Genomic DNA, 25869 nt, shown 5'->3' on the forward strand with positions numbered 1-25869 from the left:
GATTGCGGTGCTGCTGCAGCTGTTGTAACGATAGGCAGCACTCCTTGTCGTTAAAGTTCAGAGCCTCGGAGGCACCCGGACCCAGCAACTTGTGAGGCCAGGCCGACGCTAGTCTGTAGAACATGATGCGAGCGTCCTAGTGGGGACCCGCGAGTGCTGCGTTCTCGGTCCTTCTCAAGGGAAATCCAGCTACACATTCTTGTGGATCGTGCATCTCAAGCGCTCAAGCCACGCGGCAGCATCATCGCGGGAAAAGCAAAATGATGCATCGGCCGGGAATCGAACCCGGGCCGCCCGCGTGGCAGGCGAGCATTCTACCACTTTTTTTTTTTTTTTTTTTTTTTTTTTAACAGCATTCTTTTAAGTCCAAAGGGAACACACACAGACACACACACACACACACACACACACACACACACACACACACACACACACAGACACACACACACACACACACACTTAAATAAAAAGATGATATAATTGGTTTCTAATGCAAACAGCAAAGGGTGGATTTGTACCTCAATTTTGATATACTGGGAGTGCATAATAAATTCATATTTTTTTTTCATTGTGTAAAGTTAGAGGTGACAGTGAGATTCAGGCCTGCGGAAGCAAAGTGGGCAGGGGTCGAAGCCCGAGGCCTGGCCACGATGACTCCACCGTCCTGTTTCCGAAAGGCACCTGTACAAGGGCGTAGTATTATCCCCTACTGTCTCGGTTCGTGGTCGCTCGTTTGTTTTTCTTGAGCGCCCTAAAGGTCCACGAAAACTTCAGTCCTGGATGTAGAGAAGAAACATACACCAAGGCGGTAAATCCCGAAACAGTATAAAAGAAAATGGCTCACACAGGTGTCCTTAGCCAACACCCTCTCTTTCAAATGTCAGGCTAAGCATATTTGCAAAAAACATCACGGAGGCCTGGCAATCGCAAGCGCTGCCAGTAAGCAGTAAGCATGTACTGCCGAAACGCTAGGTGTCCATCGTCTTCATGACAACTGATGACAAAATGTACGAAATGTCCAATCAACCACATGACTGTATGGAGCTTCGTTCGCGGAAAAAAGGAGGAATCGGGCCGGACGATGATGTCAACAGTATAAGCGGCTTCAGCAGACCTAGTGACAAAAGCAAGTTGTTTCCTGAGCCAACGCCAATTGGCAAGGTGCCCACAGCAGGTGAATCGATGTTCAAGGGTATCCAGGAGACCACACCGAGTACAGGTGTCCGTGTCAGAAAGACCAATACGGTGCAGTCGTACATTGGTGGGAACCAAATTATTTATTACCCTATACCACGTGGACGCCACGGCCATAGAGTGTATCGGCAGACTAACATTCTTCCAGACGTTCCTCCAGGACACAGATGGAGACGCCAGTTCTATTGGATTGGGACCGGCCAGCCCCTCCCAGCGGGCAATCAAGCCCTTGGTCGTTGGCACCGGTCGCCGCAAGAAGACGTCACCGAGGTAACTCACCGCAATGTAAAACTCCCGAATGTGTTTCAGCTTAATATTTAGGCGTCCGACATCGACAGGTGGAGCAAGGCTCGCCGGACGCACAACAGTAAAAAGCCTGGATGTAATTGAAGTCTCTTCTTGCGTAACAATTAGAGTCGTTCGGCGGACGTACAAAGCAGACGCCTTGCGAGTAATGTCAGAGAGGCCCAAGCCTCCGGAGATACGCGGTTTCGTCATAACCTCGTAACGTAACTTGAATAGATGGCCCTTCCATATAAACCTGCTAGACAATTGGCGCAACCTTTTCGCCACCATCAGGGGAAGTGGGAACAGCTGAGCAACATAATAAGCTTTACATAGAACGTAGGTGTCTAAAATTCTGACTTTTTGCAAAATGGTAGCAGAGCGCTGCTCATGGACCATCAGAGCCCCCTGTATCTTCTCGGTGGCAGATTTCCAATTGAGAGCCGCCATTTTTAGAGGACACCGATCAATGATAATCCCCAAGGACGTATGGCGATCGACAAAAGTGGCCCAAGGGACATCAGCATCGCGAAATCCTCGAATATCAAGGAACTTACATTTACCCTGATTGAGACGCGCTCCAGAGACACGACAGTATGCATCAACTGCCCCTTTCAACAACCGGATATCATCACGTTGACGGAGGAGAACAACGACATCATCCGCATATGCCTTAACAGAGAGCTTCCCACCAGAGAGGGACATACCCTGAAGCTTGAGAGCAATAGTCCGAAGCAGCGGTTCCAGGGACAATACGAATAAAGACATAGAGAGCGGACTACCCTGAGGCACTCCGCGGCGGATAGCAATGGGCGGCGTCAGCTGCCCATTGACTGACACCCGAGCTGTTATTCCCCTATACAAATTGCCAAGAACACCACGTGATGAAGCGTTAAAACCTATTGTACCTAAAACATGATCTAAAAACACATGACTGACGTGATCAAAAGCCTTGTAAAAATCAAGGAAGGCAAAGGCACAATGTACGTTTGTAACCGCCGCAACCGAGACAACATCCCGATATTCGGCTACTGGTGTCAGAATAGATCTATCATGAAAACAACATTGATGTGCACCAATCACACCCCGAAGCAGAGAAGACAACCGGCTATTGAGCGCTCTAGCAGCTGTCTTGTAGTCAAAGTTCAGCAATGTGAGCGGACGAAGATTGGCAGCAGATAAACGACCAGAGGACTTCGGAATTAAAACAATTTTCCCTACTTTAAAATCGGCAGGCACATCCACCCCCCTGACAATCTCATTTAAAATCTGCGTAAAAATGCCACCCAAAAGAGGCCAAAAACGGAGATAAAATTCTTTAGGCAGGCCGTCTGGACCCGGCGATTTACTGGACGGAGAGCGAGCAATAAAATCGAAAACATCATCTACCTGGAACTCCCGGAGAAATTCGCCGTTCGCGTCAGGCGCGATCGTCGCAGTTAGATCCCCAAGGACATCATCCGAAAGAGACTCACCAGAATCATCGGCAGAATATAGACTAGTATAATACTGATGAAGAGCACGAACCATTTCCTCCTGTGCACTAAGCTGTCGCCCATCATCCACCGTAAGAGAAGAGATGAAGGAGCGACGACGACGAGTCTGATGCCGTAGCAGGTGGTACAAGGATGTCAGTTCACCTTCAACAAGAGAGTGAGGTTTCGACTTAACTCGCAGACCATCCATCTGTCGTCGTTTAAGGCTCAAGAGCTTGGCTTTAATACGACGAACATCATGGATCCGCAGAGGAGAGGTACCCGCCGCGTCATATAGTTCACGCAGGACAGAGTAGTAATATTCATACGTGTTCTTAAAATCACGCGCCCTTGCAGCACAGTAAAAAATCAAAGTCTGACGAATCTTGGGCTTGGCAAACGTAGTCCACCAAACCAGCAAGGAGGGGTATCGCGGGACAGAGCGAAGACATCGCTCCCACACGCCACTTATAACATCATCCATAGCACTGTCGGCAAGGTGGGAAACATTTAACATCCACTGGGAACGATAAAGTTTTGCAGGTTGGTGACTAAGATTTACAGTTGCAGTAAAAGCACAATGGTCAGAAAAACTAGTAGGAATAACATCGACAGAAAGAATTTTATCACATAAAAAATCAGATAAATAGAATCTGTCGAGTCTACTGCATGAGGACCCGGTAAAAAACGTATATTTCACCAGGGTTGGATATTTGTGTTCCCAAACATCACGCAGATGCATCGTACGAACTAAGTCATGTAAATCACGGCAATAATTAAAATTGGGGGACTGGTCTGCAGGGCGTAAAACACAATTAAAATCGCCTCCGAGCAGGAGACTCCGAGGACTCTGGCGCAAAAGATAAATAAGCTCTTCTTTATAAAAGCGCGATCGAGCCACAGTGTGGCCCGAACCAGAGGGGGCATACAAAACAACGAGGCGGAGATCAAAAAGACGACAACCAATCCCACGGCCAGAGTCAAGGAATTCAATGTCAGTAATAGGAATGCCCTCTCGAAAGAAAAGAGCAGTTCCTGTTGAATATTCCGGCGCGACATTAAAAGCAGTTTGAAATCCAGGTAGAGAGAGATCAGAAAACAACACTTCCTGCAAAAACACTACGTCCGCACAGGCGTCGTAAATAAACTGCCGCAAAGAGGCAATGCGAACGTCGGACTCAATACGGTTAACATTTAAGGTAAGAAAGGTGTATGCTTGAACCATAGACAGAAAAGCGAGAAAACAAATCACCTACACCGACGCACCAGCGTCACAGTCCATACCAGGGGTGACGGAGGCATCCGAGGGAGGGGGACTGCTACCCCGTTCCGCGGATCCCTTACGTTTCGGTTTTTTACGAACAGCATTAACGTTCGGCTGAACGCGTAACTTGCGTCGGCTGACGGGCAAGGAAGCTTCAGCCGCCGGTGACGTAGGAGGGTCAAGTTCTGTATCCGACACCACCCGCGCCGGTCCACATGCGGGATCCGGGGTCGCGGCGGAAACATCCGACGAAACGGAATGGTCAACACCTGCACTAGCTTCCGGCAAACATGGACTGCACGGAGGCGAAACGTGAGCAGGAAGGTCCGAGGCCGCAGAGTTGGAAGGAAGCGGAGCAGCTCCGCTGGCAGAGGTATGGGGCAGCGAAGCAGGAAGTTGTCGCGGCTCCACTTGTTGTGACATCGAAGTCGGTTTGGAAGACGGCGCCAACAGGCCCGACCGACGACCCGACTCGAGAGAAGCTGCGTCGGAGGCCGGAGGGGGGCCAGCAGCCGCCACCGGAACCGCTACCTCAGGAGGGCAGGGAGCAGCTACAGTACACAGTGGCTCGGAGGATGCCGGTCGCTCGGACTGGGGCATCTCAGGGAGATCCTCATCCGTACTATTTCCATCGTGTGGGCGACGCCTCTTATTATTCAAAAGTGGCACACCCACCTGAGGGACAGACGGAACAACATCTGATTTAGCACGCAAAGGAGGAAATTCTGTGTCAGGGGTGCGCAAAACCTGTGGCGGGGCGCTACTACCACTGGACTGTGCTACACCAAGAGCAGAACCACCTGCAACGAGGTCAGCGACCGTTAACTTGCGACGCTGTTCGAGAGAATTTTTTAAAACAAAAACCCTCCGCGGACAGTCAGTACGCACGTGACCACTTTCATTGCACAAAAAACAGGTGCCAACCTGACCACTATATGTTACAAGGACACGATATCCACCGATCTGCAGGTGAGATGGAATATTCTGCTTAATGTGCATTTCGACTGAACGAATACCACTGTAACATTGCAGGCGATGTTGGCTTGACCAGCGTTCAAGGCGAATGCTCTTTACATCACCATACTTTTGTAGACCCTCCTTAAGATAGACATTATCCACCTCCGGTGGAAGGTTGTAAACACGAACATTGGTATACGTGATGGAAGCATTGGAAAGCAGAACGGTACTTACAGAATCATCCCGATGCCGAAAGAGAACTTGATGACCATATTTAGAAAGAATTTTATCAACCTGAAGTGGGTCCATGAACTTAACAAAGAAAACATACAGTTCGGTATCAAAATAAGCAGTGTGCACCTGATCCGAATGAACACCAAAGGTATCTACCAACCAATCATGAATCTCAAGGGAACTAGGTTGCACATTGCGGGTTGACTTGTCGAAAGTAAAACTAACTGTAGCCTGACGAGGAATAACCTGGGACGACATTTTCAAAATAGGCGGTCGAAACCGCTACACACAACACACTGAAATAAGGACAGAAAGTAACACAAGGTACGAAACAACGACGGAGAAACACTCACAGAAGTTGCAACACAACACGTAAACAACGATAGTCCACTATACGTAACGCTACGGCGGAGCGGAAGACTAGGCACGTCCACACTGCACGGCGTCTAAAGCGGAACTACCCCCGGGTGAGGATCGAACTCACGACCTTAAGATTATGAGACTTACGCGCTGCCTACTGCGCTACCGAGGCACGGGTGCACCGCTTGTCCTGGAAACTGGGTAAATACCGTACCCAATATTAGACGTAGAGACACTGTACTTCCTGGATAACGTGTTCTGTTGCTACACGTGCACTGCCGGCCCAGTTGATTGCGGTGCTGCTGCAGCTGTTGCAACGATAGGCAGCACTCCTTGTCGTTAAAGTTCAGAGCCTCGGAGGCACCCGGACCCAGCAACTTGTGAGGCCAGGCCGACGCTAGTCTGTAGAACATGATGCGAGCGTCCTAGTGGGGACCCGCGAGTGCTGCGTTCTCGGTCCTTCTCAAGGGAAATCCAGCTACACATTCTTGTGGATCGTGCATCTCAAGCGCTCAAGCCACGCGGCAGCATCATCGCGGGAAAAGCAAAATGATGCATCGGCCGGGAATCGAACCCGGGCCGCCCGCGTGGCAGGCGAGCATTCTACCACTGAACCACCGATGCTGCGGCCAGCGGTAACTTGACGCTGCTTTCCGAGCAGACGTCTCAAGGGAAAGTGGGACTGCCGTCAAGCGCCGTAGCATTCTGTGGGAAAGATGCTGCAGACGCTGAATCCTGCACTGCACTGCTTAAAAATGCCGCCAGAACGCGGGCCTCTGCGTACTCTTGCGTCGCCGGCGCCCAACTCTTGCCAAAGGATGCGAAATGTGCGCGGATACGCTGTCCGAATGCGTCTGGATGTGCTCCCCTAGCCTGCCTCGAAATGCGCCTGCCAGGTACTATCACCTTCGGCCGCTGCCGACTGGCGGGAAGCCGACACAGCGCGGACGCGCGGCGCTCGCTTGTGCGGTGGTGGTGTAATGGTCAGCATAGTTGCCTTCCAAGCAGTTGATCCGGGTTCGATTCCCGGCCACCGCAGCAGGCTTTTAATTTCGCGTATGAGTACTTTTGCCACGCGCTCTTAAATTATTGTTTTTTCGCCCTCTTACTCGCTGCATACCAGCCCTTAGTGTGTCTCGACTTGTCTCGTGTCTCGACTTGTTTGCTCAGCTGACGCGAGAGCTGACGCTCTCAAGTCGGCCTTTATCAAAACGACAAGCACGAGAAACGACTGAGAGAGGTAAGGAGAGGCGAGGCGATGGACACACAGCACGCCCCCTTCATTTCACGGTGGCGTCTCCCTGACCGAATCGGGCTGTAGCTCCGAAAACAAAGGAGAAACAAAAATAGGAAGTAAAAGTGCAAATAGTGCCCTGTGTTCCCATGCGCTCACCCGCCCAAGTACTGACAGGGGCCAAAGTTGTTACGCATCGGCAATCGGACATTTTCTTTCATTTTCTCTTTATCGGTTGAGAACCAGTGTATTCAAGATATTATGGCCATTGCCGAGTGAATGCTGTAGCGCTTCCCGACGAGTCGGGTTCGGATCCTCTGTCAACTTCCACGCAGGGTGATGATCTTTTGGTCATCACACTCGCCAGCTGAAATCGGCGCTGCCTTTTCGTAGTAGTAAAAGAGTAGTGGCCCGTGGGGTGATCGAACCCACGACCTTCGCGTTATTAGCACGACGCTCTAACCAACTTTTTTTTTTTTTTTTTTTTTAGAAAATGGGCGACAAACTACAGTTCGAAGGCCAAAACATGGAGCGCTGTGTGCGCAAAAACTTCCGTTCCGGTACCGGGAATCGAACCCGGGCCTCCTGGGTGAAAGCCAGGTATCCTAGCCACTTTTTTTTTTTTTAACCACTTTTTTTTTTTTTTTTTTTTTTTTTTTTTTTTTTTCACAAATGCAGAGTAATTCCATTGGCGTCGCATCAAAATGAATACCTGCCGAAACCCGGGATATAAAGATTAAAACACGAAAACTTCAGTCCTGGTGTAGAGAAGAAACATATATAAAGGCGGCAAATTCAGAAACAGTATAAAAGAAAATGGCTCACACAGGTGACCTTAGCCAACACCCTCTCTTTCAAATGTCAGGCTAAGCATATTGGCAAAATCATCTCGGAGGCCTGGCAATCGCAAGCGCTGCCAGTAAGCAGTAAGCATGTACTGCCGAAACGCTAGGTGTCCATCCTCTTCATGACAACTGTTGACAAAATGTACGAAATGGCCAATCAACCACATGACGGTATGGAGCTTCGTCCGCGGAAAAAAGGAAGAATCGGGCCGGACGATGATGTCAATAGTATAAGCGGCTTCAGCAGACCTAGTGACAAAAGCAAGTTGTTTCCTGAGCCAACGCCAATTAGCAAGGTGCCCACAGCAGGTGAATCGATGTTCAAGGGTATCCAGGAGACCACACCGAGTACAGGTGTCCGTGTCAGAAAGACCAATACGGTGCAGTCGTACATTGGTGGGAACCAAATTATTTATTACCCTATACCACGTGGACGCCACGGCCATAGAGTGGATCGGCAGACTAACGTTCTTCCAGACGTTCCTCCAGGACACGGATGGAGACGCCAGTTCTATTGGATTGGGACTGGCCAGCCCCTCCCAGCGGGCAATCAAGCTCTTGGTCGTTGGCACCGGTCGCCGCAAGAAGACGTCACCGAGGTAACTCACCGCAATGTAAAATTCCCGAATGTGTTTCAACTTAAAATTTAGGCGTCCGACATCGACAGGTGGAGCAAGGCTCGCCGGACGCACAACAGTAAAAAGCCTGGATGTAATTGAAGTCACTTCTTGCGTAACAATTAGAGTCGTTCGGCGGACGTACAAAGCAGACGCCTTGCGAGTAATGTCAGAGAGGCCCAAGCCTCCGGAGAGACGCGGTTTCGTCATTACCTCGTAACGTAACTTGAATAGATGGCCCTTCCATATAAACCTGCTAGACAATTGGCGCAACCTTTTCGCCACCATCATGGGAAGTGGGAACAGCTGAGCAACATAATAAGCTTTACATAGGACGTAGGTGTCTAAAATTCGGACTTTTTGCAAAATGGTAGCAGAGCGCTGCTCATGGACCATCAGAGCCCCCTGTATCTTCTCGGTGACAGATTTCCAATTGAGAGCCGCCATTTTTAGAGGACACCGATCAATGATAATCCCCAAGGACGTATGGCGATCGACAAAAGTGGCCCAAGGGACGTCAGCATCGCGAAATCCTCGAATATCAAGGAACTTACATTTACCCTGATTGAGACGCGCTCCAGAGACACGACAGTATGCATCAACTGCCCCTTTCAACAACGGGATATCATCTCGTTGACGGAGGAGAACAACGACATCATCCGCATATGCCTTAACCGAGAGCTTCCCACCAGAGAGGGACATACCCTGAAGCTTGAGAGCAATAGTCCGAAGCAGCGGTTCCAGGGACAAAACGAATAAAGACATAGAGAGCGGACTACCCTGAGGCACTCCGCGGCGGATAGCAATGGGCGGCGTCAGCTGCCCATTGACTGACACCCGAGCTGTTATTCCCCTGTACAAATTGCCAAGAACACCACGTGATGAAGCGTTAAAACCTATTGTACCTAAAACACGATCTAAAAACACATGACTGACGTGATCAAAAGCCTTATAAAAATCAAGGAAGGCAAAGGCACAATGTACGTTTGTAACCGCCGCAACCGAGACAACATCCCGATATTCGGCTACTGGTGTCAGAATAGATCTATCATGAAAACAACATTGATGTGCACCAATCACACCCCGAAGCAGAGAAGACAACCGGCTATTGAGCGCTCTAGCAGCTGTCTTATAGTCAAAATTCAGCAATGTGAGCGGACGAAGATTGGCAGCAGATAAACGACCAGAGGACTTCGGAATTAAAACAATTTTCCCTACTTTAAAATCGGCAGGCACATCCATCCCTCTGACAATCTCATTTAAAATCTGCGTAAAAATGCCACCCAAAAGAGGCCAAAAACGGAGATAAAATTCTTTAGGCAGGCCGTCTGGACCCGGCGATTTACTGGACGGAGAGCGAGCAATAAAATCGAAAACATCATCTACCTGGAACTCCCGGAGAAATTCGCCGTTCGCGTCAGGCGCGATCGTCGCAGTTAGATCCCCAAAGACATCATCCGAAAGAGACTCACCAGAATCATTGGCAGAATAGAGACTAGTGTAATACTGATGAAGAGCACGAACCATTTCCTCCTGTGCACTAAGCTGTCGCCCATCATCCACCGTAAGAGAAGAGATGAAGGAGCGACGACGACGAGTCTGATGCCGTAGCAGGTGGTACAAGGATGTCAGTTCACCTTCAACAAGAGAGTGAGGTTTCGACTTAACTCGCAGACCATCCATCTGTCGTCGTTTAAGGCTCAAGAGCTTGGCTTTAATACGACGAACATCATGGATCCGCAGTGGAGAGGTACCCGCCGCGTCATATAGTTCACGCAGGACAGAGTAGTAATATTCATACGTGTTCTTAAAATCACGCGTCCTAGCAGCACAGTAGAAAATCAAAGTCTGACGAATCTTGGGCTTGGCAAACGCAGTCCACCAAACCAGCAAGGAGGGGTATCGCGGGACAGAGCGAAGACATCGCTCCCACACGCCACTTATAACATCATCCATAGCACTGTCGGCAAGGTGGGAAACATTTAACATCCACTGGGAACGATAAAGTTTTGCAGGTTGGCGACTAAGATTTACAGTTGCAGTAAAAGCACAATGGTCAGAAAAACTAGTAGGAATAACATCGACAGAAAGAATTTTATCACATAATAAATCAGATAAATAGAATCTGTCGAGTCTACTGCATGAGGACGCGGTAAAAAACGTATATTTCACCAGGGTTGGATATTTGTGTTCCCAAACATCACGCAGATGCATCGTACGAACTAAGTCATGTAAATCACGGCAATAATTAAAATTGGGGGACTGGTCTGCAGGGCGTAAAACACAATTAAAATCGCCTCCGAGCAGGAGACTCCGAGGACTCTGGCGCAAAAGATAAATAAGCTCTTCTTTATAAAAGCGCGATCGAGCCACAGTGTGACCCGAACCAGAGGGGGCATACAAAACAACGAGGCGGAGATCAAAAAGACGACAACCAATCCCACGGCCAGAGTCAAGGAATTCAATGTCAGTAATAGGAATGCCCTCTCGAAAGAAAAGAGCAGTTCCTGTTGAATATTCCGGCGCGACATTAAAAACAGTTTGAAATCCAGGTAGAGAGAGATCAGAAAACAACACTTCCTGCAAAAACACTACGTCCGCACAGGCGTCGTAAATAAACTGCCGCAAAGAGGCAATGCGAACGTCGGACTCAATACGGTTAACATTTAAGGTAAGAAAGGTGTATGCTTGAACCATAGAGAGAAAAGCGAGAAAACAAATCACCTACACCGACGCACCAGCGTCACAGTCCATAGCAGGGGTGACGGAGGCATCCGAGGGAGGGGGACTGCTACCCCGTTCCGCGGATCCCTTACGTTTCGGTTTTTTACGAACAGCATTAACGTTCGGCTGAACGCGTAACTTGCGTCGGCTGACGGGCAAGGAAACTTCAGCCGCCGGTGACGTAGGAGGGTCAAGTTCTGTATCCGACACCACCCGCGCCGGTCCACATGCGGGATCCGGGGTCGCGGGGGAAACATCCGACAAAACGGAATGGTCAACACCTGCACTAGCTTCCGGCAAACATGGACTGCACGGAGGCGAAACGTGAGCAGGAAGGTCCGAGGCCGCAGAGTTGGAAGGAAGCGGAGCAGCTCCGCTGGCAGAGGTATGGGGCAGCGAAGCAGGAAGTTGTCGCGGCTCCACTTGTTGTGACATCGAAGTCGGTTCGGAAGACGGCGCCAACAGGCCCGACCGACGACCCGACGGAGGCCGGAGGGGCGCCAGCAGCCGCCACCGGAACCGCTACCTCAGGAGGGCAGGGAGCAGCTACAGTACACAGTGACTCGGAGGATGCCGGTCGCTCGGACTGGGGCATCTCAGGGAGATCCTCATCCGTACTATTTCCATCGTGTGGGCGACGCCTCTTATTATTCAAAAGTGGCACACCCACCTGAGGGACAGGCGGAACAACATCAGATTTAGCACGCAAAGGAGGAAATTCTGTATCAGGGGTGCGCAAAACCTGTGGCGGGGCGCTACTACCACTGGACTGTGCTACACCAAGAGCAGAACCACCTGCAACGAGGTCAGCGACCGTTAACTTGCGACGCTGTTCGAGAGAATTTTTTAAAACAAAAACTCTCCGCGGACAGTCGGTACGCACGTGACCACTTTCATTGCACAAAAAACAGGTGCCAACCTGACCACTATATGTTACATGGACACGATATCCACCGATCTGCAGGTGAGATGGAATATTCTGCTTAACGTGCATTTCGACTGAACGAATACCACTGTAACATTGCAGGCGATGTTGGCTTGACCAGCGTTCAAGGCGAATGCTCTTTACATCACCATACTTCTGTAGACCCTCCTTAAGATAGACATTATCCACCTCCGGTGGAAGGTTGTAAACACGAACATTGGTATACGTGATGGAAGCATTGGAAAGCAGCACGGTACTTACAGAATCATCCCGATGCCGAAAGAGAACTTGATGACCATATTTAGAAAGAATTTTATCAACCTGAAGTGGGTCCATAAACTTAACAAAGAAAACATACAGTTCGGTATCAAAATAAGCAGTGTGCACCTGATCCGAATGAACACCAAAGGTATCTACCAACCAATCATGAATCTCAAGAGAACTAGGTTGCACATGGCGGGTTGACTTGTCAAAAGCAAAACTAACTGTAGCCTGACGAGGAATAACCTGGGACGACATTTTCAAAATATGCGGTCGAAACCGCTACACAAAAAACACTGAAATAAGGACAGAAAGTAACACAAGGTACGAAACAACGACGGAGAAATACTCTCAGAAGTTGCAACACAACACGTAACAAAAACGATAGTCCACTATACGTAACGCTACGGCGGAGCGGAAGACTAGGCACGTCCACACTGCACGGCGTCTAAAGCGGAACTTCGTCGGCAGATGCAGTTGCTCAGCCCTACGCTGGAAACAGGTGGCATGAAGCCACACACCATTTCTATGGTCGTCGTGTGTCTGCTTCCCTAGTCTATATTCTGCTGACGGTCACGAAACAGTAGCTATATTGCGAGCAGGACGGCAAACGGCTGCTCGGACAGCTCAAACTTGCCACGATTCGTGTGGAAAAAATTCCGTTCCGGTACCGGGAATCGAACCCGGGCCTCCTGGGTGAAAGCCAGGTATCCTAGCCACTAGACCACACCGGATGTCGCCGTTTCGTTCGACCGTTCGTACGGTCGCTTGTCGCATTTCGTGTCGAGTGCCGCGTCGGCGCCCCTCTCTCTTTGCGAGCATCTTTGCACATACTGACTGGCAAGGCGCGCACCTCAAACGTCGCAGAGCAATGCTTTTGGCTTCATGCTCTGCTGGGAGAAGAGGAAAAGGGAAGCTGTAAGTAGCAATAACAGGAAGTAAACATTTTCCCGCTGAAGCGTTGAAACGTTGTGGATAACAAACAAGAAATACGTTGGCGCCCTAGCAACAGCACCACCATCAGTCACAGAAAATTAAATGCCCCGGGTGAGGATCGAACTCACGACCTTAAGATTATGAGACTTACGCGCTGCCTACTGCGCTACCGAGGCACGGGTGCACCGCTTGTCCTGGAAACTGGGTAAATACCGTACCCAATATTAGACGTAGAGACACTGTACTTCCTGGATAACGTGTTCTGTTGCTACACGTGCACTGCCGGCCCAGTTGATTGCGGTGCTGCTGCAGCTGTTGCAACGATAGGCAGCACTCCTTGTCGTTAAAGTTCAGAGCCTCGGAGGCACCCGGACCCAGCAACTTGTGAGGCCAGGCCGACGCTAGTCTGTAGAACATGATGCGAGCGTCCTAGTGGGGACCCGCGAGTGCTGCGTTCTCGGTCCTTCTCAAGGGAAATCCAGCTACACATTCTTGTGGATCGTGCATCTCAAGCGCTCAAGCCACGCGGCAGCATCATCGCGGGAAAAGCAAAATGATGCATCGGCCGGGAATCGAACCCGGGCCGCCCGCGTGGCAGGCGAGCATTCTACCACTTTTTTTTTTTTTTTTTTTTTTTTTTTTTTTTTTTTTTTTTTTTTTTTGTTGGGCCTCCCATCTCCCCTTATAGCCCTCCTTGCTCTCACCAAAATATGCCTTCATCGGCGAGCTTCAACGCTATCATATCTGTTGTGGTAGACGCTCGTCGCCGACGGCTGCTCTCGTGGATCATATCGTGAAAACCAAAAAAATAAATGAAAATTCTTCCACAAACTCTAATCTTCCATCCAGCAATGTAATGCAAAATAAAAGATAATGTTCCTCTTCAAACAATGTAAATGGCAAAATAAAAGAGCCATCCTAAAAGATGCCACAGACGACGAGTAACTAAAAGTCTTAGGAGAGTTCTTTCTTATACAAAAAACACACAATTAATTTCCATGTCCATTCTCCGAGAAAAGGTTGCGCGTGGAGAAGACAAACTAAAAACTCACTCCTAAGATCATAAGAAGAAGGTAGTACAGGGGAATTAAAATAATTTGTCACTTCCATGTGGAAAACGAAATGCACCACTGCCATAATTCAAATAAAATAAATAAAAGATAATCTTCTTCGTTAGCGCATAATTGTCTCACAGACCCATCAAAACCATCTGGTCAAATCCAAACAAAAGTGATTGAAAAAAACGAAAAATAAGAGACAGCCTCTTCAGTCTTAAATGGAGTTTGCAATGTATCAATTATTGAACATCTTCGCGTAACCATGTTTTAACGCCGCACACAGAAAATTGGCAAAAAGTTCGTTATAATGTTTCAGCCGCTGTACATGGGAATGTGCATCCCACAAGTATGCTAAATATGTATATACGTCCTGGACTTGGCAATCCAGAATGGCGAAGACTGTGTGACCCAAGAGCCACACCATGGTATTGTGCTTCGCGCGAGGGAAGGGCTTAAACCCTGGCGCAAGAACATCATTGAGAGTCACGTGCGAGGGTGTCGTCCTGTTGATCAGAGCCACCATGACCCTACACAGTTCCCAGATGGCCGACACAAGGCGACATTGAAAGCGATGCTCCCGTGTGTCTGGAACGCCGCAAGCACCACAGTTGGCAGACGGCAGCAGGCGGATGTCCGAGAGACGTTGGTTAGTGGCCACCGTATTGTTAACCAGTTTATACCACTGGGACCGAACGCCGGAGGGCAACACGGAGTGATGAATATTCAGCCACACCTGCCGCCAGTCGGTCGCGGGGAAACGAAGAGCGAGCTTGTGAGGGGGTGGCCTTCCCACCATCGCCGCATACAGTCGGCGAACATTCCTGTTTCTGTCCAGCGCCGTTTCCAGTACGTAGCTCCGCTGCAGGTAGTAAGCTCTGACGTAGCCGAGTTGATACGGGATGCCTACCACGGACACCGGTGCGCTCTCGGAGGGCGGGCGGTAAGCGACGAGCATGGCCGCCGCCGTTCCATCCGGGCTGTTAGCTTGCAAGGTGGCCATGCGGTGTACCAGCAGCGCCGAACACTTCCGGGAAAAATCGACCAGGCCGAGTCCCCCGAAGGTGGTGTCGAGGACGCACGTTGCCGCCCGAACCTTGAAGATTTCGTGGCGCCACAGGAGCCAGTACGCGGCCTGCGAAAATGATCGGGCAAGGGGTCGCGGAACGTCCAGGAGTTGTGCCACGTACCAGGCCTTGGAATACACGGCGCTGTTAATTAGGTCGACCTTCTGGAGGAGGGTGAGGCGTCGGCTGACGTAAGTCTTACAAAGGCCTTTGACATGATTGAGCAGCCGGCGCCAGGTGCGCGCCCGCATCTGTTGGGGATTAGCAGTAACGTCAAGGCCCAAGATAATGTGATGACGGGCTACGCGAAACCAAGTCTGATCGGGATCCACTTCACAATTTCCTAAAGGAATCATTACGGTCTTCCTTGGATTTATCAAGGCACCCGACGCACGTTCATACCTCCGCAGTAAGGGCCGGATGTGATGAAAATCGTCGTCGTCGCCGATAAAAACACCTACGTCATCAGCATAAGCGAGACATTTCACAGTGGCAAGATGAATATCCACGCCGCCTATCGTGCGGTCGAGCGCACGCAGCAGTGGGTCCAAAGCAATGACAAAAAGGTACATAGATAAGGGACAGCCCTGTCGCACCGACCTACGAAGAACTATAGGTGGTGTTCTCCATCCATTAATTGTCACCACCGAGCTGGCTCCTGTCAGGAAATGGCGAATCACGCAAATGAAGCGGGGGCCAAAGCCCATTCTGTCCATAACATGCATCAAATAATCGTGGCTCATCCTGTCAAACGCGTTGGCAAAGTCCAGAGAAAGAACAGCGGCTGAAAGCCGATGGACGGCCGAGTAAGCGATGATGTCGCGATAGGTAGACGCTGCATTGAAAATGGTCCGCCTCTTAACGCCGCAGGATTGAAACGGGCAGATGACTTTATCCATGACTGCCTGTAACTTCGCTGCAACACATCTGGCCGCCAACTTGTAATCAGCATTCAGCAGCGTAATGGGCCGCAGATCGGTGACACGACACGGACCCCGTTTTTTGGGGATAAGAACAATGTGCCCTTCGAGAAACTGACTCGGGATGACGAAGCCGCGAAGCACTTCGTTCACCAGTACCGTAAACTTGTCCCCTACAATATCCCAGAAAGTAATATAAAATTCTGTAGGAAGACCGTCGGGTCCAGGCGACTTGCCTGTCGTGCTGGCTTTCAAGATCTGTAACACGTCGTGATTAGACACCTCTGCAACCAGCTCTTCACGGTCAGGTTCGGACATGTAGTCGACTACGTCATGTAATAAAAGTCGCATGGCCTCCCCGTCCACGGTAGTGTCGTGAAAGAGCGAAGTATAATAGTCGGAGATATGACGTACAATTTGGCGCCGCTGCGATAAGACAATCCCCGCATCAGTTTCTAGCGCATCAATATACTTTTTGCGAGCCTGTGTCTTCTCCCGGGCAAGATGATAGAGCGACGGCTCCTCGTCATCGATGTGGCATAACGGACGGCTCCGAACCGTTAAACCCCGCGACCTTTCCCGGTGCAGCCTCAGAATCTGGGTTTTAATTTTGCTCAAGCGGAGTCGAATATTTGCGTCCGGGCCAACAGGTGCATGGATAGCATCCTGTAAGCACTGCTGATAAAATGCTAACGTACGCCTGTGCCAGTAACTCGTTTCACGACTATATAATTGCGCCGCCTTCCGCAAAATTGGTTTGGCATGCGCCACCCACCACTCGATGCAGGACCCGTAAGTATGGAACTTTGTTAAACACTGCTGCCATGCGACACGTATCTCCGCACGGAGCCCTTCGGCACCCAGATGGCCGGTATTGAATTTCCAATATGCCGGAAGAGATTTCGTGCGACAGCACTGCAACCGCAAAACGCACACGTAGCCACAGTGATCACTCACGGCGACAGGCAGAACTTCGACCGCACATAAAGCGTCTGTTAGCTCCCGTGAAACGTAGATCCTGTCAATTCGACTGGCCCCCCTAGTAGAAAAGTGCGTATACTGCGTCATAATGGGATGGTAGTGACGCCACGTATCACGCAAGTCCACTGCATTTAAAAGGGTAGTCAGTTCAGCACATTTTGTGGGGGTGGGGTATTGGTCAGCAGAGGCAACAACACAATTAAAATCGCCACCCAATATGATGGGGCGAGCCGTAGCCAAAAAGGGGCATATGTCCGTGGTAAAAAAACGAGCGCGTGTGCGTTTTTGATCAGTCCCCGAGGGCACATAGACGTTGACAAATTGGACTCCCTCAATCACACACGCTAAGACACGACCATTTGGGAGAAGTTGGATGTCCGTAGGCTCTAAAGACGACTTATATAAAATCGCAGTGCCACAATTATTATCACTATTCAGATTGTAAACAACATCATAACCTGGGATATTGCTAAAAACGTCACTAGATACCTCTTGAAGAAGGGCAATACTAAAATGTCCATGAAATAAAACGTCTGTAAAAGCTGCTATCTTGTGCGCCGCTGAGATACCGGCAACGTTTAATGTCAAAACAGAAAACATACCCGTGGGGTGTGATTGCGTTGACATTTTAAGCAGATGGACAATACAGAGCAAGAGAAAAAACACCAACGAAGTGATAAAATGCCGGACTTACACGTAAACGAACAGCAGCTGGCATAAAAATGGAAATTTCAGTAGGTCTTAAAACACTGTAGTGGTTAGTAGCAATTCTACAAAAACATGGCACGACAATACACTGGACGCAGTACAAGATACAGTAGTTTCCATGTCAAGTGCAATGTAGGTGGACTCATGACAACGATGTAGGTCTTCGCACACTCTACTGGCCCCCCTCGTCCTCCTGCTGTTGCCACCACGGGCTGTGACTATCAGGTGGCGGGGGTGGTCGTGCGTCGCCCGACGACTGGGCGGCTTCCAACTGGCCTCCGCGCGATGTTACGGCCGGCTGTGACGGCACCGAATATTTGCGCGGGCGCTGTGGTAACTGCTCACTGCCCTGTTCTAATTTGCGCTTAGCAGCAGCAATGTCCTGTTCCTTCCCGGCACTGAGAAATTGTTTCAAGTGAGCAGTGTGTGCTCGAATCTTCTCTGTCCTGGCGGGGCTGCTATTACGGGAGGAACCCTGTGACATTGGCTCACTTTCACTGCCACTCTCCGTGGCTGGCGGATTCGCGAGGGCGGCCGGGTTCGGATCCCTGACCTGTTTACCCTTGCCCCGCTGGCGGCGTTGCTTTTTACTTTCCGCTGAAGGCGTTACAGTTTCGGCAGAAGTTGGCACCGGGAGGGGCGGCGGGGGTAAAGAAGCGTCTGTTGCCTCCACCGATTCCGATTGAACGGGATCAGTATTAACAGGGCGTACGTCCCGTTCGTCATCAACCCGGTCGGTCGGGGCAGGCGGGTCCTGGACAACCTCCATTTCCTCCTGCCCGACAGTCGTGTTATTATTTTCCGCGACGGACCTGTCTTCGACAGAAGCAACGGCCGACGGTCGCACGGTCGGTCGGTCGGTCGGACCGGTAAAGGATGTTCCTGCTACAATCTCACTCATAAGGGGCACAAATTTATCGCTACCACCCACAACATCTTGGCGCGGTAACTGAACAGGCCGCCGTCGAGGGCAGTCACCCCTTAAATGTTCCGTGGAATGACATACGGCACATGTCGGCGGTTGCCCGATATATGAGATCTGTGCACGAACCCCACCGATTACAAAGTAGGAAGGAATATGTTGTTTCAGGTCCATCCGGACACTACGGACACCACTAGCAACTTTATAACGGTATGCACTAGACCATTTCTCCATCGTAATGTTCAGAACGTCACCAAACCGCGACAAGGCACGAGATAAAACTTGATCAGGGCATTCAGGTGGTACATTAAAAACACGGACAGTTCGAATTCCAAACCCTGACGCCACAATTTGCACATTACTAATACTGCCGTCTGCATGTTTAAAACGGCGACTGCCACCAAATTTAGCAACAAATTTTTCACACAAGTCCCCAGACGTAAATTTCAAGAACAAGCAATACTGAACAAAGTCCAATTGAAAGGTGTCTACGATTTCTTCCGGTATCTTTAAGTCTTCGAATAACCATTCGTGTATTTCAAATGCGGTAGGGCGGACAGCACTTCTATCAAAGACACACTGAACGGTGTTAGCTCTCGAAAATGTCGACATTTTGTTACTTACAAACCTTGAAAGCAGCAATCACGAAGAACGAAGCGCCAAAGTCCCGGCGACGTAAACAAAGCCGCAACCGTCCCGCTGCCCCGCGCGATGCGCACGGATACGCTGTCCGAATGCGTCTGGATGTGCTCCCCTAGCCTGCCTCGAAATGCGCCTGCCAGGTACTATCACCTTCGGCCGCTGCCGACTGGCGGGAAGCCGACACAGCGCGGACGCGCGGCGCTCGCTTGTGCGGTGGTGGTGTAATGGTCAGCATAGTTGCCTTCCAAGCAGTTGATCCGGGTTCGATTCCCGGCCACCGCAGCAGGCTTTTAATTTCGCGTATGAGTACTTTTGCCACGCGCTCTTAAATTATTGTTTTTTCGCCCTCTTACTCGCTGCATACCAGCCCTTAGTGTGTCTCGACTTGTCTCGTGTCTCGACTTGTTTGCTCAGCTGACGCGAGAGCTGACGCTCTCAAGTCGGCCTTTATCAAAACGACAAGCACGAGAAACGACTGAGAGAGGTAAGGAGAGGCGAGGCGATGGACACACAGCACGCCCCCTTCATTTCACGGTGGCGTCTCCCTGACCGAATCGGGCTGTAGCTCCGAAAACAAAGGAGAAACAAAAATAGGAAGTAAAAGTGCAAATAGTGCCCTGTGTTCCCATGCGCTCACCCGCCCAAGTACTGACAGGGGCCAAAGTTGTTACGCATCGGCAATCGGACATTTTCTTTCATTTTCTCTTTATCGGTTGAGAACCAGTGTATTCAAGATATTATGGCCATTGCCGAGTGAATGCTGTAGCGCTTCCCGACGAGTCGGGTTCGGATCCTCTGTCAACTTCCACGCAGGGTGATGATCTTTTGGTCATCACACTCGCCAGCTGAAATCGGCGCTGCCTTTTCGTAGTAGTAAAAGAGTAGTGGCCCGTGGGGGGATCGAACCCACGACCTTCGCGTTATTAGCACGACGCTCTAACCAACTGAGCTAACGGGCCTCGGCAGATGCAGTTGCTCAGCCCTACGCTGGAAACAGGTGGCATGAAGCCACACACCATTTGTATGGTCGTCGTGTGTCTGCTTCCCTAGTCTATATTCTGCTGACGGTCACGAAACAGTAGCTATATTGCGAGCAGGACGGCAAACGGCTGCTCGGACAGCTCAAACTTGCCACGATTCGTGTGGAAAAAATTCCGTTCCGGTACCGGGAATCGAACCCGGGCCTCCTGGGTGAAAGCCAGGTATCCTAGCCACTTTTTTTTTTTTTTTTTTTTTTTTTTTTTTTTTTTTTTTTTTCGAACCCACAATCCCCGGTTTAGGAGACCGATGCCTTATCCATTTTTTTTTTTTATTTTTTTTTTAACCGTTACACCATTTTTTTTTTTTTTTTTTTTTTTTTTGTATGCACTAGAGTGCTTGGCAGCCGGTGGCAAAGCGGGCAGGGGTCACAATCCGGAGGCCTGGCCACGATGTCACCGCCATACCCCGCACCCAGTGCACGGTTTTGTGATTTGATTTGATTGTTATGTATTTATTATTATATTATGTTTAACCTGCAATGGGGCGTCATGTACGTTCCATCATTTGTATAGATATAAACAAAATGATAAAAAGAAATCCATGTCTGGTCTTTGGAGGACGCAGCACACCATGAATCCAGCACAGCACATACTCAAAGTTGGTCTTCACGTAGAATAATTTTCCCAGTTTCCATGTCGGTGATTAGTATTGTGCATTCGGTTTCCCGATGATTGATTGTGGATTGCTGCTTCTCAAAACCCTGAGCATGCCATGCGTCGGAAGAGGAGCGCTGGTAACGTGGTGACACCATAGAGCAGGGACATGCCAAACAACCATTTCCCGTTTTGGAAAGCCTCTTGATAGGAAGAATAGAAGCTGCTGAAAAACTCCTGGTTCGTACTAAATCGTCGTGCAGCTTTGATGAAAGATAACGCGAAATAAAAGGAAACAAATGAGGAGCCTCTTCTGGGTGTCGCCCTGCGGAACCAAAAGTAAAGTGCTGTCATTTGAACATGAAAAGGAAATCCAAAGACAAGTAAATGTTCGAGGCCGAGTGCACAGTGCACTCTGTACCGTCGTTTGACCCATGATGCAAATCACCCACAGCTGATGGTGCGGAGCCGACCAAATCCATGGAAACAATAACAATTTAACAAAGTAGTGAAAAAGAAAAGATAAGAAAAGAAAAACTCCGTCCAATGGATCTGTAAACTTAAAGTCTTCCATCACTTAAAGCAATAGTAAGAAAATTTTGAAACTGATCTTTATACTGTCGCAACTTCTTAATCGCATAGTACTCTTCAATGAGATACATCTGATAATCGTGTAGCGTTGGCGTTGTATGGACAAGCATGTAATAGACGAACTGGCCCATGAGCCAGACATAACTATTATTCTTAGATTGAGGATAAAGCTGCCAGTCTGGTTGAAGCGCGTCTTGAAGTTGAATGGAAGTATCCGACGTCCTATTAATGACAGCGAGTTTCTTTCGGGTCCACTGCCATATTTGTGTTTGATCCCTGCAGTGGAAGAGATGCGGCAGCGTTTCCACTAGGTTACACTTCTCACAAAACGGGGTGGGCCGCAGCTTGATTTTGTGCAATTTCTCTCCAGTGGGAATCACCTCATTGACAGCGTCATACCAAACAGCTCGAACTCTGGAGCGAAGGAGCGGAAAACTAATGTTCTTCCAGACATTTCTCCAGTTTTTGCCTAAATATTTCTTCTCAATTGGGTTATCCAGCTGCCGTTTAGTAAGAGCAAGATAGGTCGCCGCCGTGTTGAACGGATGCGGGTTGTCCTGAACATAGCTGAGCTCCACATAATACCGCCGGATATAGCCAAGCTCAGGATGAATGTGTCCCACAGACGTTGGCGCAGACAAATCCTTTGGACGTAAGGTGTTGAAAAGCCGTGCAGTGAGACTATTTGGGTTGCCGTGTATTATGCGGGAAGTACGAGTTAAAAAAGTCGCCACACATTGGGATTCAACGTCTTTGACGCCTAAGCCACCTCGGGAACGAAGTAACGAGGTAGCCTTAAAGGAAACTTTAAAGATGTTCCCTCTCCAGACATACCAGCAAGCAAGTGCTAAAATTTTTTTCGCAATGGCTGTCGGGATTGGTAAAACAGCGGCAGTGTGATAGAGCTTACTAAAAACGTAACTATTAATAAACTGTGCCCTCTGCATCCGGTCTAAAGACCGCATGTTATGTTCTTTGATCACCGCACGTAAGATGGTAAGCTTGCGTTCCCAATTCACGTGGAGCATGGCGTGGGGGTTCGGTGATATAACCAGGCCTAGATGCCGCAGGTCTTCGGTCCTGTCCAACCAAGAAATATCGATGGAATTGGGGTTGCGACCTAACGGCATGATTTTGGACTTTCGCTCATTAAGTCTAGCGCCACAAGCGACAGAGTACTGATGGACAATCCGACGAACTGACCCCAGCTCTTCGGTGTTAGTAATAAGCACACTGATATCGTCGGCGTAGGCGTGGCAGACCGTTTTGGTGTTTAACGTTTGCAACCCGTGTAAAGTTAAGTAAAACGTTTTAAGAAGTGGCTCTATAGCGATCGAGAATAACGTCATAGAAAGGGGGCACCCTTGTCGCACTGCTTGTCGTATGGGCACGGGGGCGGTTAACTGGCCGTTAACCTTCACGCGTGAAGACGTTCCGCAGATACATTTCTGAATAAGCTGTCGAAAACGCTCGTTGAATCCCATTTGACTCATTGTGCGCAATAAAAAACCGTGATTAATTCTGTCAAACGCCTTATCGAAGTCGAGAAACAATAACGCCAAATCAGTGTTGGTAATCCAAGTTAAATAAGTCAGGTCGCGATATTCACACAGGGCATTCAACATCGATCGACCACTGACTGCACCCGTCTGATAAGGGCCAAGTACTTTGCCAAGAAGTACTTTAAGCCTGGTGTTTATAATCCGAGTCAAGATCTTGAAATCAGAGTTAAGCAACGTAATTGGCCGAAAGTCATTTAACATAGTCGGATTGGATGTTTTAGGAACCAGGACAACCATGCCTTCCGTGAACTGCGGGGGGAAGGCAGCATGCGATAACAGTTCGTTATACATGGCGGTCAATTCGTCACCGATCACATCCCAGAACCGCGAATAAAATTCGACCGGCAAGCCGTCTAAGCCGGCAGCTTTGTTCTTGGCAGCGCACGCAAGGATGGACTTAACTTCAGAATTGGTGACATTGGCCAAGAGAGCAGCGTTATCATCCTGATCCACTGTGGAGGCGATGTCGTTTAAAAAATCATCCCCCGCCGATAGATCGGTATCTGACTCGGAATAATGTTGTCGAAAATAATTGAAGACATGCGTCTTGATAGCACCCTGTTCATTGTACAGATTCCCGCCAGCATCCTTCAGATGAGCAATAATTTTTTGTTTACCACGTTTGGTTTCCCGTATGAGATGGAATAACGATGCGGACTCGTGGGAGACGTCATCAGAAGAGCGCGATCGGACCCGAGTGCCAACAAGTGCTTCACGAACTAAAGCAGTAATTCTGGCTTTGAGACGCTTGATGCGGATCAGGTTGTCGGACAAAGCAGATGGATCGCTGTACAGCTGGCGTAAACCGAGGAAATAAAATTCTAGAGACCGTTTCCTCCAATAAGCCCTGGTCCTGGCAAACTGGCAAATACATTTCTTAATCCGCGGCTTAACAAACTCCGTCCACCAAAGAACGCGCTCCCTATACCGAGCTTGCCTCTGGAGGCACTGCTGCCAGGTGTCAACGAGGCAACGCCGTAAATCCGCTTCATCGAGCAGCGAGACATTCAGCTGCCACGTGCCGCGTCCCAAAAATGTCTTCTGCCGCACATGCCGAATCGTTAGATGGTATGCGGAGTGGTCACTAAAACTGAGCGGCCATAATTCACAATCACGAATGGTATGTAAAAGATCTTGAGAAACATAAAACCTATCCAGACGGCTAGAAGAAGCAGCGCTCACATAGGTATATCCCATCGTGTGTGGTCGAAGGTGACACCAACTATCTTGTAAATGCAGTCCATCTGTTAACGTTAGTAGCTCGGGACAAAAATTAAAATGCGGACTTTGATCTTCGTTGCGTAAAACGCAGTTGAAATCCCCACCCAGGATGATCTTCAGTCGAACGTTCGGCAATAAGGTCACAACTTCAGCCCTAAAAAATTCACTTCTGTCCCTTCTGCCAGCGGACCCTGTCGGGGCGTACACGTTCAGGAGAAGCAAATCCTGTAATTGGGCGGCAATGCCGCGTCCCGTTTCTAAAATCGCTGTAGGTTGGTAAGCGATGCCAGCTTTGAATAAAATCGCAGTGCCCGCCTCAGTGCCAAGATTTAATATGGCATCATACCCAGGTATTTCTCCAACCTTGGGGGACACAACTTCTTGAAAGAAAACTATATCTATATCGGCGGCATATAGATAGTCGGTCAAGCATTTAAGTTTGACATCGGATGCAATCCTATTCAAATTAACTGTGGCAAGTTTATAATCTTGCATGGTGGGGATAGAAAGGGTCCGTGTTATTCACTTTCGTCTGCCCAAGACTTCTCGGCCGGCGTATGCTGATGGCCAGTATCCATCAGCTCAGGACTCGGACGGTCGACATGCATCTCCATATCGGCCTCCCCCACGTGGCGCGCGACGGAACCCATTTCATCTGTGCCGCCGCGTTCACTGCCGTCTTTTCGGATCTGCTTTATAGTGCGCTGCAGTTTCTTTTCCAGAGTGCGGATCTCCTCCGCACTCTGCTTCCGTGCCGACCGCTTAGATTTCCCAGTTCTTGGGGGAGGTGCGTCGGCGTCAGAAACGGTTTTGACGTCCGTCAAGAGGCTGTGTGTAGACCCTTCCTCAGATAGGTCACTGCCGAGAGGGAGGGGCGTGGGGGGCGCAACGTCAGGGGGGCAAGAAACGCGCGACCTCTCGCCACCATCCGACAACTGTTTCAGCTCGACGGACGTAGTTGGAGTAGGGACGGGAGTCGGTCCTGCATGGTCGGCACGAAGGCCGACAGTCGGGGAAACCTGCTGGTGTGCAGCGTGGCCGTCGATATCGGTGACATCACTACGAACGGGACATTCGGGGGTTGCCACAGAGTTGTTGACAATGACCGCGCCGGCGTCTGGGGTCACCGCAGCCTGTTGGTGGAGCGTCGGTTGTGTCGTAGGCGACTCCATCAATGTCTGCGCGTAAGACAACCGATTGCCATCGTGCCCATCGAGAGGTGTAAGACGATGTTGCATTCCTCGGCGACCCGCCC

At 49.7% G+C, this 25869-nt stretch overlaps 7 non-coding genes across 7 annotated transcripts; 2 read left to right on the plus strand and 5 right to left on the minus strand.

Moving 5' to 3' along the window:
* Nucleotides 1–5867: 5867 nt before the first annotated feature.
* Nucleotides 5868–5941, minus strand: Trnam-cau. The gene has a single exon. It is a non-coding gene; the product is annotated as a tRNA-Met (tRNA).
* A 381-nt stretch (nt 5942–6322) lies between these two features.
* Trnag-gcc lies at nt 6323–6393 on the minus strand. Its single transcript has one exon. It is a non-coding gene; the product is annotated as a tRNA-Gly (tRNA).
* A 342-nt stretch (nt 6394–6735) lies between these two features.
* Nucleotides 6736–6807, plus strand: Trnag-ucc. The gene has a single exon. It is a non-coding gene; the product is annotated as a tRNA-Gly (tRNA).
* Nucleotides 6808–13037: 6230 nt separating this feature from the next.
* Nucleotides 13038–13109, minus strand: Trnae-uuc. Its single transcript has one exon. It is a non-coding gene; the product is annotated as a tRNA-Glu (tRNA).
* Nucleotides 13110–13414: 305 nt separating this feature from the next.
* On the minus strand, nt 13415–13487 carry Trnam-cau. The gene has a single exon. It is a non-coding gene; the product is annotated as a tRNA-Met (tRNA).
* A 6329-nt stretch (nt 13488–19816) lies between these two features.
* Nucleotides 19817–19888, plus strand: Trnag-ucc. The gene has a single exon. It is a non-coding gene; the product is annotated as a tRNA-Gly (tRNA).
* A 603-nt stretch (nt 19889–20491) lies between these two features.
* Trnai-aau lies at nt 20492–20565 on the minus strand. The gene has a single exon. It is a non-coding gene; the product is annotated as a tRNA-Ile (tRNA).
* Between the last annotated feature and the right edge of the window lie 5304 nt (nt 20566–25869).

Source organism: Schistocerca piceifrons, unplaced genomic scaffold (assembly GCF_021461385.2).
Source record: "Schistocerca piceifrons isolate TAMUIC-IGC-003096 unplaced genomic scaffold, iqSchPice1.1 HiC_scaffold_572, whole genome shotgun sequence".
In the NCBI taxonomy this organism is placed as follows: Eukaryota; Metazoa; Arthropoda; class Insecta; order Orthoptera; family Acrididae; genus Schistocerca; species Schistocerca piceifrons.